The sequence below is a fragment of the Triticum dicoccoides genome, chromosome 6B (genome assembly GCF_002162155.2).
Source record: "Triticum dicoccoides isolate Atlit2015 ecotype Zavitan chromosome 6B, WEW_v2.0, whole genome shotgun sequence".
In the NCBI taxonomy this organism is placed as follows: Eukaryota; Viridiplantae; Streptophyta; class Magnoliopsida; order Poales; family Poaceae; genus Triticum; species Triticum dicoccoides.
Window position 1 is genome coordinate 226,289,164 of NC_041391.1, and position 15,627 is coordinate 226,304,790.

A 15,627-nucleotide genomic window follows, 5' to 3' on the forward strand; every position below is an offset into this window, starting at 1 on the left:
TTGAAGGTGGGGGACCGCAACACGGACTTATTCCATGCTAGAGCTTCGACGCGCAGATGTGAAAATCGGATCCACTCTCTTGTGCGCGAAGATGGTACTAGCTGCGACTCTCAGGCGGGAATCAAAGGTATGGTTCAAGGGTACTATGACAAGTTATTTTTCCTCTGAACCATGCAGCGCAGCCGATCGGGTTTCTGATGCAATCCCTCATAAGATCACACCGGAGATGAATGAGGATCTTTGCAGGCCGTACACTAATGAGGAAATCAAAGCTACTTTGTTCCAGATGGGCCCTACTAAATCTCCCGGTCCCGATGGATCTCCGGCCCTCTTCTATCAAACGCATTGGAATTTTCTAGAAGAGGATATTTGTCAGGTTGTCCGGGGTTTCCTTGAAGGCCGGCCAATTCCTGAGGGTTTGTGCGACTAGGTGATTGTTCTTATTCCCAAGACAACGAGACCGAAGCACCTAAAGAATTTCCGGCCAATTATTCTTTGCGACGTGCTCTACAAAATCGCTTCCAAGGTACTTGCCAACCGTCTGGAAGTGTTACTGCCTGTTGTGATCTCTGAAAGTCAGAGTGCCTTTGTTCCTGGGAGATTGATCACTAACAATACTTTGATAGCTTATGAGTGTCTTCATACTATTCGGAAGCAGCGGGTAAAACAACCTTTCTTTGCTCTCAAGATAGACATGATGAAAGCATATGACCGGGTTGAATGGAGCTACTTGCATGCGTGTCTTTCTAAGTTGGGCTTTGCTTCTGCATGGATCGGTACCGTCATGAGATGTGTCACCAATGTCCGCTATGCAGTCAGGGTTAATGGAGAGCTGACTGATCATGTGGTACCTTCGCGGGGTATCCGACAAGGGTATCCAATAAGCCCCTACCTCTTCCTCTTGTGCACCGAGGGTTTGTCTAGTCTGCTGTTTCAAAAGGAGTGTTGTGGCGAGTTACATGGGATAAAAAACGGGCGACAAGGCCCTCCTATCTCACACCTCCTATTTGCAGATGATAGCATCTTCTTTGCTAAGAGTGATCAGCGTAGTCTGGATTCGTTGGAATCAGTGTTGCACATGTACTGTGAAGGATCGGGTCAAGCAATCAACAAAGAGAAGTCATCTATTTCCTTTGGCCGGAACTGCCCAGAAAGCGTTAAGAACCTCTTGGGTATCCAAATTGAGACCTTTCATGATTCATATCTTGGTATGCCAACTAAGGTTGGTAACTCTCCAACAAGCACTTTCAAGTTTTTGACTGACAGAGCGTGGCAAAATCTCTTTGGTTGGTCTGACAGACCGCTATCAAGAGCTGGCAATGAAACCTTGCTGAAATCCATCACTCAGGCCATCCCAACATTTGTTTCGAGCTGTTTCCGTCTTCCTGTTGCTACGTGTGAGAAGTTTAGGCAGATTGTGTCTGATCAATGGTGGGGCAGGGAGGATGGAAAGAAAAGATGCACTGGAGGTCCTGGGCATGGTTGTCGACTCCCAAATCCTTAGGTGGCATGGGTTTCCGTGACATGACCCTATTCAACCAAGCTCTCTTGGGCAAACAGGGATGGAGGTTGCTGACCGAGCCCAACTCACCGTGTGCCCGCGTTTTGAAGGGCCGATACTTCCCCAACAACGACTTCTGGCATGCCTCGGTTCCAAGAACTGCTTCAGCTACTTGGAGGGGCATCATCCACGGCCACGATCTATTGAAGTGTGGGGTTCAGTGGGGGATTGGTGATGGCCGTCACACACGTATCCTATCGGATCATTGGATCCCGTCCACTCCAGCTGCATTGGTTCAACATCTCTCGCCGATCTCATCGTCCGCAACAGTGCATTGCCTTATTGAAGAAGAAAGAGGGGCGTGGGATGAGGACTCTGTGCGTGCTTTCTTTCCTGAAAGGCTGACAGAGGACATTCTTCTCGTTCCTGTTAACGGGAATGGCGGTGCTGATTTTTTCCATTGGCCGTTCACAAGATTTGGAGAGTACACTGTCAAGTCGGCGTATAAGTTAGCAAGAACTGATCTTTTTATCTCGAGCAGGAGTAACAGTGGGCTGGGTTTGAACTCTCGTATGGCTGAAGATGAGAAGTTTTGGAAGGCTCTGTGGCGGGTCAAAGCCCCCAATAAAATGAAGATTGCTCTTTGGCGCCTCGTGCATGACTGCCTGCCGTCTGGTGATCAGCTCCGGAGGCGACAGGTTCCGGCGAGACCTGACTGTTTCTTCTGCGGTCGGCTGGAAAGTATCGAGCACGCGTTGCTGTTTTGCCCACATGCTAGGGTTGTCTGGGACGGAGTCAAGGAGTTCTTCGATGTTCATCTTCGCGGGTCATCCTTCTCCTCTCCAAAGCAATGGTTGTTTGAATTCCTGTCGTCCTGCTCTGACCAGGAGGCCACTGTTCTAACGGTTGCCATTTGGCACATATGGGAGGCTCGCAATGCGGCAAGGAACGAACCTACTGCTCCTTCTCCTAGGAGTATGGCTGCTAGAATCAAAGCTTACATTGACCTCATCTTTCAGCATCTTTTCAGTCCTGTACTTGCTCCTAGGCGTGAGACCTCTTCTTCTGTTCGTCTTTGGTCTCCGCCGCCACAAGGTACTGTGGTTGCGTTCTCTGACGCCGCTATTTGTGAGGATCTAGGCTCTTCCAGCGTGGGTGTGGTGATTCTCAACCATGAGGGGAATTGTGTGGCTGCGTGCTCTGAGCCTTTAAGGGGCGTGCGATCACCGGAGCTGGCTGAATCAACGGCTCTTCGGCGTGCTGTCAGATTAGTCCGGGAGGAGGGCTTTACTGATGTTATGTTCAAGACTGATTGTCTCTCGGTGGTGCAGCGTTTACAGTCTCCGTCCAAGGACCGCTCGATGGTGGGAGCTGTCCTTGAGGATGTCAAGTCTTTGGCTAATGGCCTCTCTTCTATGGCCTTTCATCATGTTCGTCGGCACTGTAATGTGATAGCTTATGTATTAGCTAGATAAAGTTTGGGCTCTTCTAGCCTTTCTATTTCTCGTTATGCTCTGGACTGTATCCGGGAGACCCTTTGTAAATTTGTTGCTTGATCAATAAAGGCCGATGTTCTCTCAAAAAAAAAACTCGATGCCCCGCTAAAAAAAGAATTAACTCGATACTCCTTCCATTTCATAATATAGTCGAGTTTGCGGTACCTGATTTTTTCCATGCGTCAGGCACTTTGTGCTTCGCTAGAGGCCTAAAGCGGGGATGTCGTGAGGAGCACCATCGACAAGCGCCGGCCACGGTGAGGCCGGGCCATGGACGACCGGAGTCGACGATAGCGAGTCTAAACCTTGACGGCCGTGAGTCGGGAGGGGGTGTTGTGCGGGGGTCACCGGAGTTGTTGCAGATCGAGAGGGTACTCAGAGGGATGGTCGTGGCGGCGACAAGAAACGGAGGCGGGGAAGGGCGGGAAGACGAGATCGGCATAGGAGCGCTCATCGGCAGCAGAAGGCGGAAGCAGCCTAATGGGGTAAGGTACGTGGGCGGCTGCATGAGGAAGGAGATCAACATGACTTAGTTTCAGGAGGAAAATGCATTGACGTTGAATGTGGATTTAATGGTCGGGAAAGAAAGTGAACGATTGAAATGTTTTTTCAGGTAGCTCACAAATAACCTCTCCCTAATGTAGTATGCATTAGTTTTATTAAAAATTAGGCTTCATGTATGTTGACCAAGTTTATAAAAGAAATTACTTATATCTATAATACTAAATATATGCCATGGATAAAAATGGGTTTGCTCAGCAAGATTACTCTCTCGCTACATGCTCGGTAGCATGGAACAGAAAGTAACTCGAGATACGATAAAGGTGAAACATGGAGGAAGTGTAGAGTTTTCTTTTTGAGCGAAGGAGGAAATGTTGAGTGGTAATCTTTGGGATTTCTTTAGGATCTTGAAAGAAGTTCATTCCAAGTTTTTTTTGCATGTGCCTCTTAATAGTACGGCTGTCATTCAACTCAAAATGTGGATCTTTGATCCACTAAAATCCTTGAAATTATAAACTACTCTCTGTTTCGATAATGTAAGACGTTTTTTTGACAAGGGTTAAAATAACGTCTTACACTATGGGACATAGGGAGTAAGAGATTACTAGAAAAGAAGGGTGTTCTATGCATCTGCCGGCGGGTCTTTTATTTTCTAATTTTCTGCGACAAGACCCTTACTGCAAAACCTCTTCTTCTCTAATTTTCTGTAAGAAGAACCATATTAGAAAACCTCTTCTTCTCTAATTTTCTGCAACAAAATCTTTATTGCAAAAACTGCGACATGTCCCGCGGCTGCGTCTTCTTCAACAACATCACCAGACACTCGCACACTTGCACAGTCATCATTCGCTGTTGTTGTTGTTCTGCAACAACGGTAACAGCATCATTGTTGCAGAAACATGTCTGAGGGGTGTTTTTGCAAACAATGACGGCGGGCCGTGAGCTAGTAGTGGATGCACGCACGTGGTGTCGTCTATTTGTGGCCGCTGCCAATGTCGATGGTTACAGGATGGCGGCGAGGTTGATGCCGCTCCAGGACCGACATGGCGGATCTCGTCGGATCCTTTGATTTGGTCGACGGGGAGGTGTTTGGCGGCGGAGACCCGACATGGATGCGCTCGGCGGCGAGCCGGCGATGAACTACAGGTAGCGGTGCTCGGCTTGGACGCTTTTGCCCTCCCTAGTCTGTGCGCTGCGGGATCTAGCCATGTCGTTCAATTTGTAACAAAAGGCTTGTTGTAAACCCCCTTCATGAAACAAAGGATTAGTTGCAGAAACATGGAGACGGAAAGGTTACTCTCGACCGTCTGATAAAGACTGCATCCGACGTACGCGGAAGCGTAGATTCGCTTGCACATGATCAGTCGGCTGCTGAAGGGAAACGTTCTCCAAAAACAACCATTAGAAGATTCAAAAAGTATAGATGTAGGGCAAAGATGGTGGTGGTTGCATAGCGTCGGAGGACATTCAATCCCCTTACAAATTTAATTAGGCCTAGTTCTTTGGGTGATTCTTTCAGAATCTTGATACTCGGACCTCCTCCAACTTCTCTTAGAATTTTGAACCCATGTAATTTTCTGACAATCCTAGCTACTCCCTTTGTCTTATAGTATAAGAGCATTTTTTATACTAGTGTAGTGTCAAAAGATGCTCTTATATTATGGAACAGAGGAAGTAGTTACGATGAAAACAACTAGAATCGTCAAAAAAAATATAGGTTTATGATTCCAGGAAAAGTTGAGTGAAGGTTCGGATCTTGAATTCTAGAAGAATCGGCAAAAAAAAAACTGGACCTTAATGGCTTGTCATGATGCCGGTCGCTCGGATCCAACAACCCTAGCAATGGACGCTGCGTTTTATACGCTTGTACTCCAAAGGGTGCAGCACACTGTACACCCCAGCAGGCAGCAGCTGTTCACCTCTTTTGCTCACGCCGTCACGCTCCAGCCTCCAATGGCCTCCGCCAGCGGTCGCCTCCGCGACCTCAAGGCCTTCGACGACACCAAGGCCGGCGTCAAAGGACTCATCGACGCAGGCATCACCACCGTCCCGGCCATCTTCCGCCACCCGCCGGATCACCCTGGCGCGCGCCCACGACGAAGACCGCTTCGCGATCCCAGTCATAGACCTTGCTGGAGTGACGACGGGGTCGTCCAGGCGGGCCGAGCTGGTGGCCGAGGTGAAGGCAGCCGTTAAGACCGTGGGCTTCTTCCAGGTGGTGAACCACGGCGTGCCGGGGACGGTCATGTCGGAGATGCTCGCGGCCCTGCGGAGCTTCAACGAGGAGCCGGCGGAGGCGAGGCGCCCCTACTACTCGAGGGACGGGCAGAGCCGCGTGAGGTACCACAGCAACTTCGACCTGTTCCGGTCGCCGGCGGCCATCTGGCGAGACACGCTGTACCTGGACATGGCGCCGACGGGGCCGTCGCCCGAGGAGATCCCGCCGGCGTGCAGAGGCATCGCGGTGGAGTTCACGAGGGAGGTGCAGAGGCTCGGCGGCACGCTTTTCGAGCTGCTGTCGGAGGCCCTGGGCCTCCACCGTGGGTTCCTGGAGCAGCACGAAGCCGGCTGCCTTGAGGGGCTGAGCGTCGTCGGCCACTACTACCCGGCGTCGCCGCAGCCGCAGCTCACCATGGGCACGTCCAGGCACACCGACCCGTCTTTCCTGACGGTGCTCCTCCAGGATAGCGTTGGCGGCCTCCAGGTGCTCCACCGGCTCCGGCGGGATGATCAGCCGGTCTGGGTCGACGTGCCCGCCGAGCCCGGCGCGTTCACCGTCAACGTCGGCGACTTCCTTCAGCTGCTCTCCAACGACAGGTTCAGGAGCGTGGAGCACCGTGTCCTCTCCAAGAGCGTGGGGCCTCGAGTCTCCGTGGCCTGCTTTTTCCGGCCGCATGGCGCGGCTGCAGCTGCCAGGGTGTGCGCCCCCATCCTCGTCGGCGACGGCGCCGCGAGTCCTCCGCGGTACAGGAGCGCCACAGTGGAGGATTTGATCGTCCACTACAGGGACAAGGCTCTCGATGGCACCTCCATGCTTGACCACTACAGGATCTGATATCGATCCATCAAAGGCTACTCGATAGAATAAATTCTGTGATCACAGCACAGCAGCTAGCTGCAAGCCTGCAAGTCGATCTACTTTGCGTTACATGCGTCCGTAGAATGGGAAACAAGTCTATGCATGTATGCTTTCAACATTGGTTTCTTTTACGAAAAAGATTAATGCCCAGCCGTGTGGGCGTCTGCCAACTCGCCACACAGTAGATCCTCGTCCAACCAATTCTGCACGAATATTGACGCGTTCTAGCAGTTTTTATGTGCCACGTAGGACTGGGCTGGTGTGTGGGCATTTATCCGGTCGCCCACACGTTCTTTTTCACCACAGGGGGGCTGGTGTGTAGGTGTTTAGCAATTTGCCCGCACACCAGTTTTCACGCACGCAGAGGGGCTGGGGTGTGGGCGTTTATCACTTCGCCCACACGACCGTCTCCTCGCCCACATCCAAAGTTGTCAGTTGCCATGTGTTTTTGCAGGGTATATGGCAACTGCCCTAACTTTGCTTGCAAGCAGATAGCAACTCTCTTTTATCCGAGTTGCCATGTGTTTTTGCATTGTACATGGCAACTGCCCTAGCGTGCACGTAAGCAGATGACAACTCTTTCTTTTACATGGCAACTGCCCCTAGCGTGCTTGTGAGCACATGGCAACTCTCTCTTTACCCGAACATGTTTTTTGCCATGCCTTTTTTGTAATGCTACATGGCAACTGCCTAGTGTTAGTAGGTGTCAACTCCTAAAGTTTTGAAATCATGGCAACTGTAGTAGACCAGACCATACATGGCAACTGCAGTTGAGCAATCATGGCAACTATAGTTGTCCGACATGGCAACTGTAGTTCAGCGACATGGCAACTGCAGTTAAATTGACATTGAAGAGGGTCCGGACCATGGCAACTGCGGGGACGCGTGATGACTGTCACGCGGGACGTGCGGACCGTGAGGTAAGTGGCTGAGAGAGGTAGTGTGGACGTTCTCTATTTTGCCCACACGTAGGCGTGTGAGAGGGACCGCGAGGAAAAAAAAAACGGGTGGACGCTAGTTGTTTTGCCCATATATAAACGTGTGGGCTGGTCCTCTTAGACACCACATAAAACGTGTGGCTAGATTCTTTAACACCCACACGTCGGCATCCTTCTTTTAATGAAAATAGGAGAGAGAAGAGAGAAACCTCCTTTTATTGAGAAAACGTATATGGTCCTGGAATTTCTGGCACAGAGTGGCGTTTTGCTGCTCTGATGCATCTACACCTATGTGAAGAGTAAATTCAAACAAATACTCTGTCCATTCCATATGTAGTGCATATTTTTTTAAAGTCAAACCCAGTGGCGAAGCTAGCGCGAGGTTATACCTAGGGCTAAGCTATCTTGAGGTGATGCATTTTAGTGATTTTCCATACGCAATTACAAAGGATATTATCACTAGGTGGTAGGGCTATAGCCCCAGCTGTCCTAGGCTTGTCTCCGCCACTGGTCAAACCTCATAAATTTTGACCAAGTTTAAGAAGAAAAACATTTACATCTAGACACATATATATCATTAGATTCATCATAAGATGTAGTTTCATATTTTATATATTTAGTATTGTACATATAAATAGTTTTCTCTATAAACTTGGTTAAAGTTTGCAATGTTTGACTTTTCCAAAAATCTATAGTCAAAGATGAGAGACTTTATAAGCTCTTGCAAATTTCCGCATTGAGGTGACACTCGAGGAGCTTGATACCAAAATATGAAAATCGAAGCTCCAAAATGTACAAAGTCGCAACAAAAGTTTGAGCTTCTATTTTCTTTTCTTTTTTTCTTGGTAGAGCTCCTCGGACATCATCTAAGTGCGAATAGTGGTGAATACCTAGAAGAGTCTTCCATTTCTATGTCTAAAAATTTCAGGATTTTGTTACTAGTTTTGGTATTTTATTTTTTTCTTCCTTTTTGCGAAAAGGCCTAAGCCATGTATCTGTAAAGTTATTAAGCTCCCTCGAATTCAAGACTTGTGGTGCATCGAGTTATTTAGATTGTTTATGGGCTGGGTTCCATTGGTTTTTCGCTGGTTAATTCTTTATAAATAAATGATGTTCAGCCTTTCATCATTTGTAACTAGAAACAATTGCATGTGACTAGCGGATCTCAATGGCTCATGTCGAGTTCGAGATTTCAAATGATGGCAGTGGCGAAGTTTTGGATGTGGTGAAGACCATGAGTCGAATGATTGTCATTTCGCAGCAGGCTTGTCAAGCAGGGGCGGCAGAATACTTCATTCTTGGTGATGTTCTTTGGGCATCAAGTCTTGATTTCACGGGTGAAAACCCTAGGTCTAACCTTTACTGGTTGTATGTGGAAATGGCGGATCTCTATTTGTCTCCTTGTTGAAGGCATTGTCTGGATCTTATTGAGACTTCCTTTAGGATGAAAAACCATGATCTTATCAGCCGACGACGGTGTTTGTGGATTGTTTCCTCCCCGAAGGCGTCACTCTTGGAGAACCTTTTTTGTAGTCCGGGTGTGGCCATCGGTGGTGGTAGTTCCTGTTGCTTCACTGCTTAGTTTGGCGGGGTTTTTTTCTTCTTCTTTTCTTTGCATGTGTGCATCCTTGATGTCTATCTTGACATTATGATGATGCAGAGACCGGGTGTAATTGATAGCTTCTTGGTATTAATGTATTTTCATTATCGAAAAAAAACACAATTGCATGGAACAACTCAGAGACACTCCACAGGAAGCAAGCATTGCATGTAGATGCAGCCATAGTGCACCTACCTATTTAGATACCATTGTGCCACCATCACAAACCTCGGTTACAATATAGTCCGCTCTTGAAACCATATTTTTTTCTACTACAGAAGTTTTTGATTAACAAATTATTTAAAAAAAATAGGAAATTTTTATTCACTAGAATTGAAATATGTTCATGTACTAGATAAATAATGTTAATCATGGTGTATTTAGAAAAAAATCATGTGCAAAGAATATTGATGTTCTAATTAAATTCATATATTTTAAAAATGGTTCATAGATTTGATATATTTTTTATACACATGTATTTGCGCCAATATAAAAATCATCGCTGCAGGTTCGATACTTGTAATTTCAACCATCCAATAATATTAGGAAACTCCAAAGCTGATGACCAAAGCGGCATGGGTCGACGATGGCAAAGCAAGGGTATCTATGATGGAGGCTATGCTCAAAAAAGAAAATCTCTGATGGCGGCCAAGCAGTAACTTCACGGAGCGCACGGAGCATCAAATTTCATCATTGATTTCTTGCATATCAGCTTTGCTCGTTCTTACACGCACCAAACCGATGTTCTGGCGGACCATAATCGCGGTTGTTACCTTTGAAGGAAAACCAATATTCAACAATTTCAGCAAACCGAATTTCTCAATTACCCGAAGCACTGAACCGATCAGTTCAAGGAACCGAATGCCCAACCTGGCCGCCCACCAGATATGACCCTTCATAACGGAACAACTGCTCACGAGCTCAAATGAGCTTGCATGAACAGTAAATTCAAAAAAAAAAAAATCAAAAAATCTGAAATTTTTGTGTGGTAAACTTCAGGAAATGTTTTAAGAGCATGCAAATTCTTACTTTGAAATGACATTCATGTAAGTGGCAGCAAAAAATACAAAATCAGCACTCCAGAATGCTTTTGACAATAGTATTTTTGGAGCATCGATTTTATTTTGCCACCACTTCCACAAATATGATTTCATGATGAAATTTTGCAAGCACTTACTCCCTTCGTTCCTAAATATTTCTAGAGATTTCAACAAATGACTACATACAAAGCAAAATAAGTGAATCTACACTCTAAATATATCTATATACATCTATATGTGGTAGTCCATTTAAAATCTCTAAAAAGACAAATATTTAGGAAATGAGGGAGTAGAACTTTTGTCACTGTTTCACACAAAAAAATCAGATTTTTTATTCCTTTTTAAGAAAATATGATTTTATTGTTCATGCGGGCTCATTTGAGCTCGAACTGAGAATAGCTGCTTCCCCTCAGCCGATGAAGAAGATGGGAGTTCCAGAGGTAAGAACATATCCAGCCGTTCCGCCTCCCAGGGGTTTGAAAAAGCGTCGGCTGGGGGGCGCGCCAGCGAAAATATCGGCATGGGGGCGGTCAGTTTCCCAACCGCCGCCCCAAGCCCATCCCATACGCCGTTTTTTGAAAAGTAAACTCGGCCAAAATTCGGCCAATCTCGGCGATTTCATTCATATTTGTACATAAAACTTACAAAACATAATTTAAAAACTTACAAAACATAAACTACAACTACTGCGCCGCCGTACGCCGCCCCTCCTTCAGGTCGACGAGCGCGTCGAAGGCGCTGTAGTCGCCATCGTCGCCGCCGCCGTCGTCCTCCTCCTTCACGCCGCTGCCGTCCTTATTGCACCCTGCCCTGGGTCGCCTTGGCGGACCAGTTTGGTGGGCAGCGGTGGTGCATCGTTGTCACTGTTCTCGAGGATGACGACATCGCCCCCATTGCGGCCGCGGCGCCGAGTGGTGATCTCCTCGAGGGCGCGACGCTGGCGTTCTGTCTCCAGCCGAATGTAGTCCTCGCGCTCCCACTTGAGGGTGGCCTTGTCGGCGGCGGCCATGTCGTCGTACTTATTCTTCACGACGACGAGCCCCGGCTCCGTCTTCAGCTTCACGAGGCGGGAGGAGGAGGAGCCATGTCCGCCCTCGTTGATGACGAGGGATCCGCCCGAGCGACGTCTTCACACACTCGGCCTTGACGCTGGCGAGCACCGTCGAACTGGTGGAGCGGGAGGAGGAGGAGGAGGAGGACGAGCCACCCGCCATGCGCCTCGGCATCCAAATGCCACCGCTCCGGCGAGGGATAGGTGCCGGGGCCGCCGGGTACTGGAGTGGCGGCTGGTTGCCTCCCTCAAGGTAATCGAGGACGTAGTGCAGAGTCCGCCCGGGGACGCCCCATCACAGGGCGACGGCCGGCGGTGTTGTGGCGCCCCATCACCGACGCGTTGTTAGTGGAGGCGACCTACTCCTCATGGCGGCGTTGGAAGTACGCTGCCCAGCTGGCGTGGTTGTCGGCGGCGTACTCCAGGCGGCCGCGCACCTCCTTCGGTAGGGAGGCCCGAACGTGCATGATCTCGCCGTGGAAGCGGTCGGTGTTGGACTACGGGAGGACGAGGACGCCTCCGGCGCTGAGCCTCCACCGCCCTGGCACACGCATGTCAGGTGGCGCCGTGTAGGAGGTACGCCTCCCATTCATGTAGGGTGCGGCGGCCGAAGCCGTTGGCCATCGCACCGTCACCAGGGAAACACTCTCCCATCGGCGGATGAGGTGGCTGGAGGAGACTGGGGAGAGAGAGTCGGGATGGGGCTCCGGCGACGAGAGTGGGAGGGGCCTCGGGCGAGGAGAGTGCATCGACCGGCGAGGGAGGGGGTGTCTTTTTATAGCCGCCGGGGGCGGCAGATGTGTGTACGCGTGGCGGGAGGGGGACTGTGCGTCGCCGTGCCATGACTGCGCCGCATGTGAGGAATCAATGAAAGGCTGACCGGCGGCAGCCTTGGCATTGATCCCCCGCAGGAAAATGAGGTGATGAGGAAAACGAGATGCGGCTAGTCACTGACTCAGCGGGCCCGCCGGGCTTTCACGTCAAAAATGCTTTCCCCGGGCGCCCCCAGCGCGCCGTGTTTGGGCTGAGTTTGCCGGCGCCAAAATCGGGCCTAACAGGGAAAAATGGGCTTCTGGAGACGCGACTGGACATTTTTTAGTGCCAGTGCTAAAAAGGGGCCTTGGGGGCCTGTTAGGGGCACGGCTGGAGATGCTCTAAATGGTGAAATGGAGTCAAAATGCTACTATATGCTGCTGAACAAAGTGGAAGACTAAAGGGAGTCAAAATATGCAACGGAGCACCTAGCATCAACCATCTCCTGTTTTCCCACAACTCGTTACTTTTGATGGAAGCGGATGCTATAAATGCCCAAGAAGTGAATCATATTCTGGAGACTATGAAGCTTGTTCAGGACAGGTGATCAACAAAGACAAATCATCAATCCTCTATAGCAAAAATACAAAACCATGGCATAAAGAGGAAGTGAGGCAGATGTTATGCATATCAACGGAAGGATTATCCTCAAAATATTTGGGACTCCTAACCTATGTTGGTAAATCAAAAACAAAAACATTTGAATATATAAAAGAGAAGGTGTGGAAGAAGATACAAGGATGGAAGGAAAAGATGTTGTCAAAGGCAGGGAAAGAAATACTAATTAAAGCAGTAGCACAGGCAATCCCAGTGTATACAATGGCCTATTTTGACATTGTGAAGTCCCTATGTGATGATATGAGTTCCATGATAGGGCGTTACTGGTGGAGCCAGATGGATAAACAGAAAAAGATACATTGGGTGTCGTGGGATAAACTTTCAAAGCCAAAGAAGGATGGAGGATTAGGCTTCAGGGACTTACACCCATTTAATGTTGTTGTGCTAGCTAGACAGGCATGGAGACTGCTACAAACCCCAACATCATTATGTGCCAAAGTCTTATCTGCAAGATATTATCCAGGGAAATCAATATTGGAAGCTACTCCCAACAAAGGTATCTCCTATGTATGGCGTAGTATACTGGAAGGAATACAACTTCTAAAAAGAGGCATCATATGTAGGATCGGAGATGGGGAAAATATCAAGATTTGGGTTGATCCTTGGATACCAAGGGAAAGCACTAGGAAAGTTATCACGCAAAAAGGACATAATATTAGAACTAAGGTGGTAGAACTCATTGATTTCAGCACAAACACATGGGATGTGCAGCTAGTTCAGCAAACATTTATTCCAGAAGATGCTAACATAATTCTGCAAATCTCTATTCAGTAACATGCAGAGGACGTCGTTGCTTGGCACTTTGATAAAAAAAGGTATTTTCTCTGTGAAATCTTCCTACAAGGTAGCAGTCGACACTAGAGACCGTGAGTCTCCTTCAGGTCTGACATCTTCCAATGCAGCTGCTGAAGAAGGTAATTTTAAGTGGCGAAGATTGTGGGAGCTTCCTCTTCCCAATAAGATAATACACTTTCTATGGCGGGTGGCGACATACAGCCTACCTCTACGAATGAATCTTCGAAGCATAGGTATGGGTGTTGATACCCGATGCCCTGTATGTGGTAGATTAGATGAGGAGGAGGTCATTGTTAAGCAAAAAAAAGCAAAAGCCATATGGAGGCTAACACAACTTGAGCATGTTAGGCTCCAACTCTTAGCTTGCCCTAACTCCTTTAGTTTCATGGAGGAAGTGCTCAATCTAGAGGAGGAGGAAAAATTAAAAACTTGTTTGCTCCAGTGGTTTTGGTGGCATCAGAGAAATAAATGCAATGTTGGAGATGCTATGAAAACAAATGATGAAATCTCGTTTTCAATTAATCATGGGCTTGCTAATGCAATCAATTCTATGCAGAAAAAGGACAGTGCAAAACTTAAATCTACTTCAAAATGGGCTCCATGTCCCGCTGATATCCTGAAGATTAACACGGATGGGGCCTTCCATGAAGAGTTTCATTCACGAGGTTGGGGGTTCACTATAAGGAACAACAAAGGAGAGCTTTTGGCAGCAGGTCATGTAATTTGGAACATGTGACTGAGCCTCTACATTCAGAAGCACGGGCAATGCTCCATGCCATAAACACAACAATTCAGCTGGGATGTGATCAACTGATTTTTGAAACTGATTCGTTGGTGTTGACGCAGGCTATCACATCTGAAGATTATAATCTCTCTGCCTTAGGTGTTGTGTTCAGGGAGATCAAATTTCAGTTACAAGTTGGCCTATCTAATGTATCTATTAAACATGTTTCAAGGTCATGTAACCAAGCTGCGCACACCCTTGCTGCTTATGGCAGAGTCATGAATGTAGGCACTTTTGAGTGCTTGCTTGGGCAGTTTCCATATTTTGTAAATGACTGTGTAGTTGGAGATTTGTCCAGCAACCTTATGTAATGGAATGCAGCAGTGTTCCTTTCAAAAAAATAGTGAAATGGAGGGAGAGGCACATAAGGGGGGGGGGAGGCGGCGACAGGTGATCGAGTAGAGGGGGAACTAGCGTCCATAGAGGCTCAACAACCATGTATGAGATAAGCTGATAGCACTAGATCAGCTCCTAATATACCTGGCCATACCTCGGGCCGGGCCTAGCCAAGCCCGACGCAAAAACCTAGGCCCAGGCCTGGCCCGACCATCGAGCCTGATTTTTGGGCCCAAGCCCAGCCCGCACACGTAAAAGTCCATCGGGCCTCAGGCCTTGGGACGGGCCCCTACAGAAAATTGTAAAAACGATGGGCCCGGGCCCGGCCCGGCCCGGGAGCAGCGTCAGGCCGGGCCGGGCTGCCCATGGCCAGGACTAGCTCCTAACCACAAATCTAGCACCACCACGTGAGGAATGACCACACGAGAAGAGTTTTTGAGTGCTCTTGTTCCACACGTCACGCTGGATGCAGGGCAAATGCGCTCTAGGGATGGTAGTTGTGCGGGCCGCCCTCTTCCCTCCTCATCTCATCTTCCTCCCCGTCACCCAACCTATCCTTACCGCCATCTTCTCCTTACTGCCGCCTTCACCTCCGAATAAGTAAATTTACGAGAGACGGGATGTACTGGTGTTGGATCTACCACATGCGACTGCTTTTAGATTTGTGTCGTGTTGGACCCACCCAGATTTTATTTTCTGTTTCTTCGGTGATACAGAATGTATACGAGATGAATACAATGATGATGGGCCCAACAATAAATATCTCCCAACCAGCCCCGTCCCTCTCTCGCATTATCTGTAAGGTCATATTTCTCCCTAAGTGGTTTTGGGGATTGATGACAGTACATTTGCGGACTAATCATGTGCATTGAGCATTTCAGATATCTCATATCTAGGCACAAGACGATTCGGTGCCCCTTGGAGTCTATCGAAGACGGCTGTTCTCTGATGACCCACAAGTATATGGGGTCAATTGTAGCCTTTTCGATAAGTAAGAGTGTCGAACCCAACGAGGAGCAGAAGAAAATGACAAGTGGTTTCAGCAAGGTATTTTCTGCAAGTGCTAAAATTGTAA

The 15,627-nt window shown here is 48.3% G+C and overlaps 1 pseudogene; it reads left to right on the forward strand.

Moving 5' to 3' along the window:
* Positions 1–5,405: 5,405 nt before the first annotated feature.
* LOC119324475 lies at positions 5,406–6,727 on the forward strand (annotated as a pseudogene).
* Positions 6,728–15,627: the final 8,900 nt, after the last annotated feature.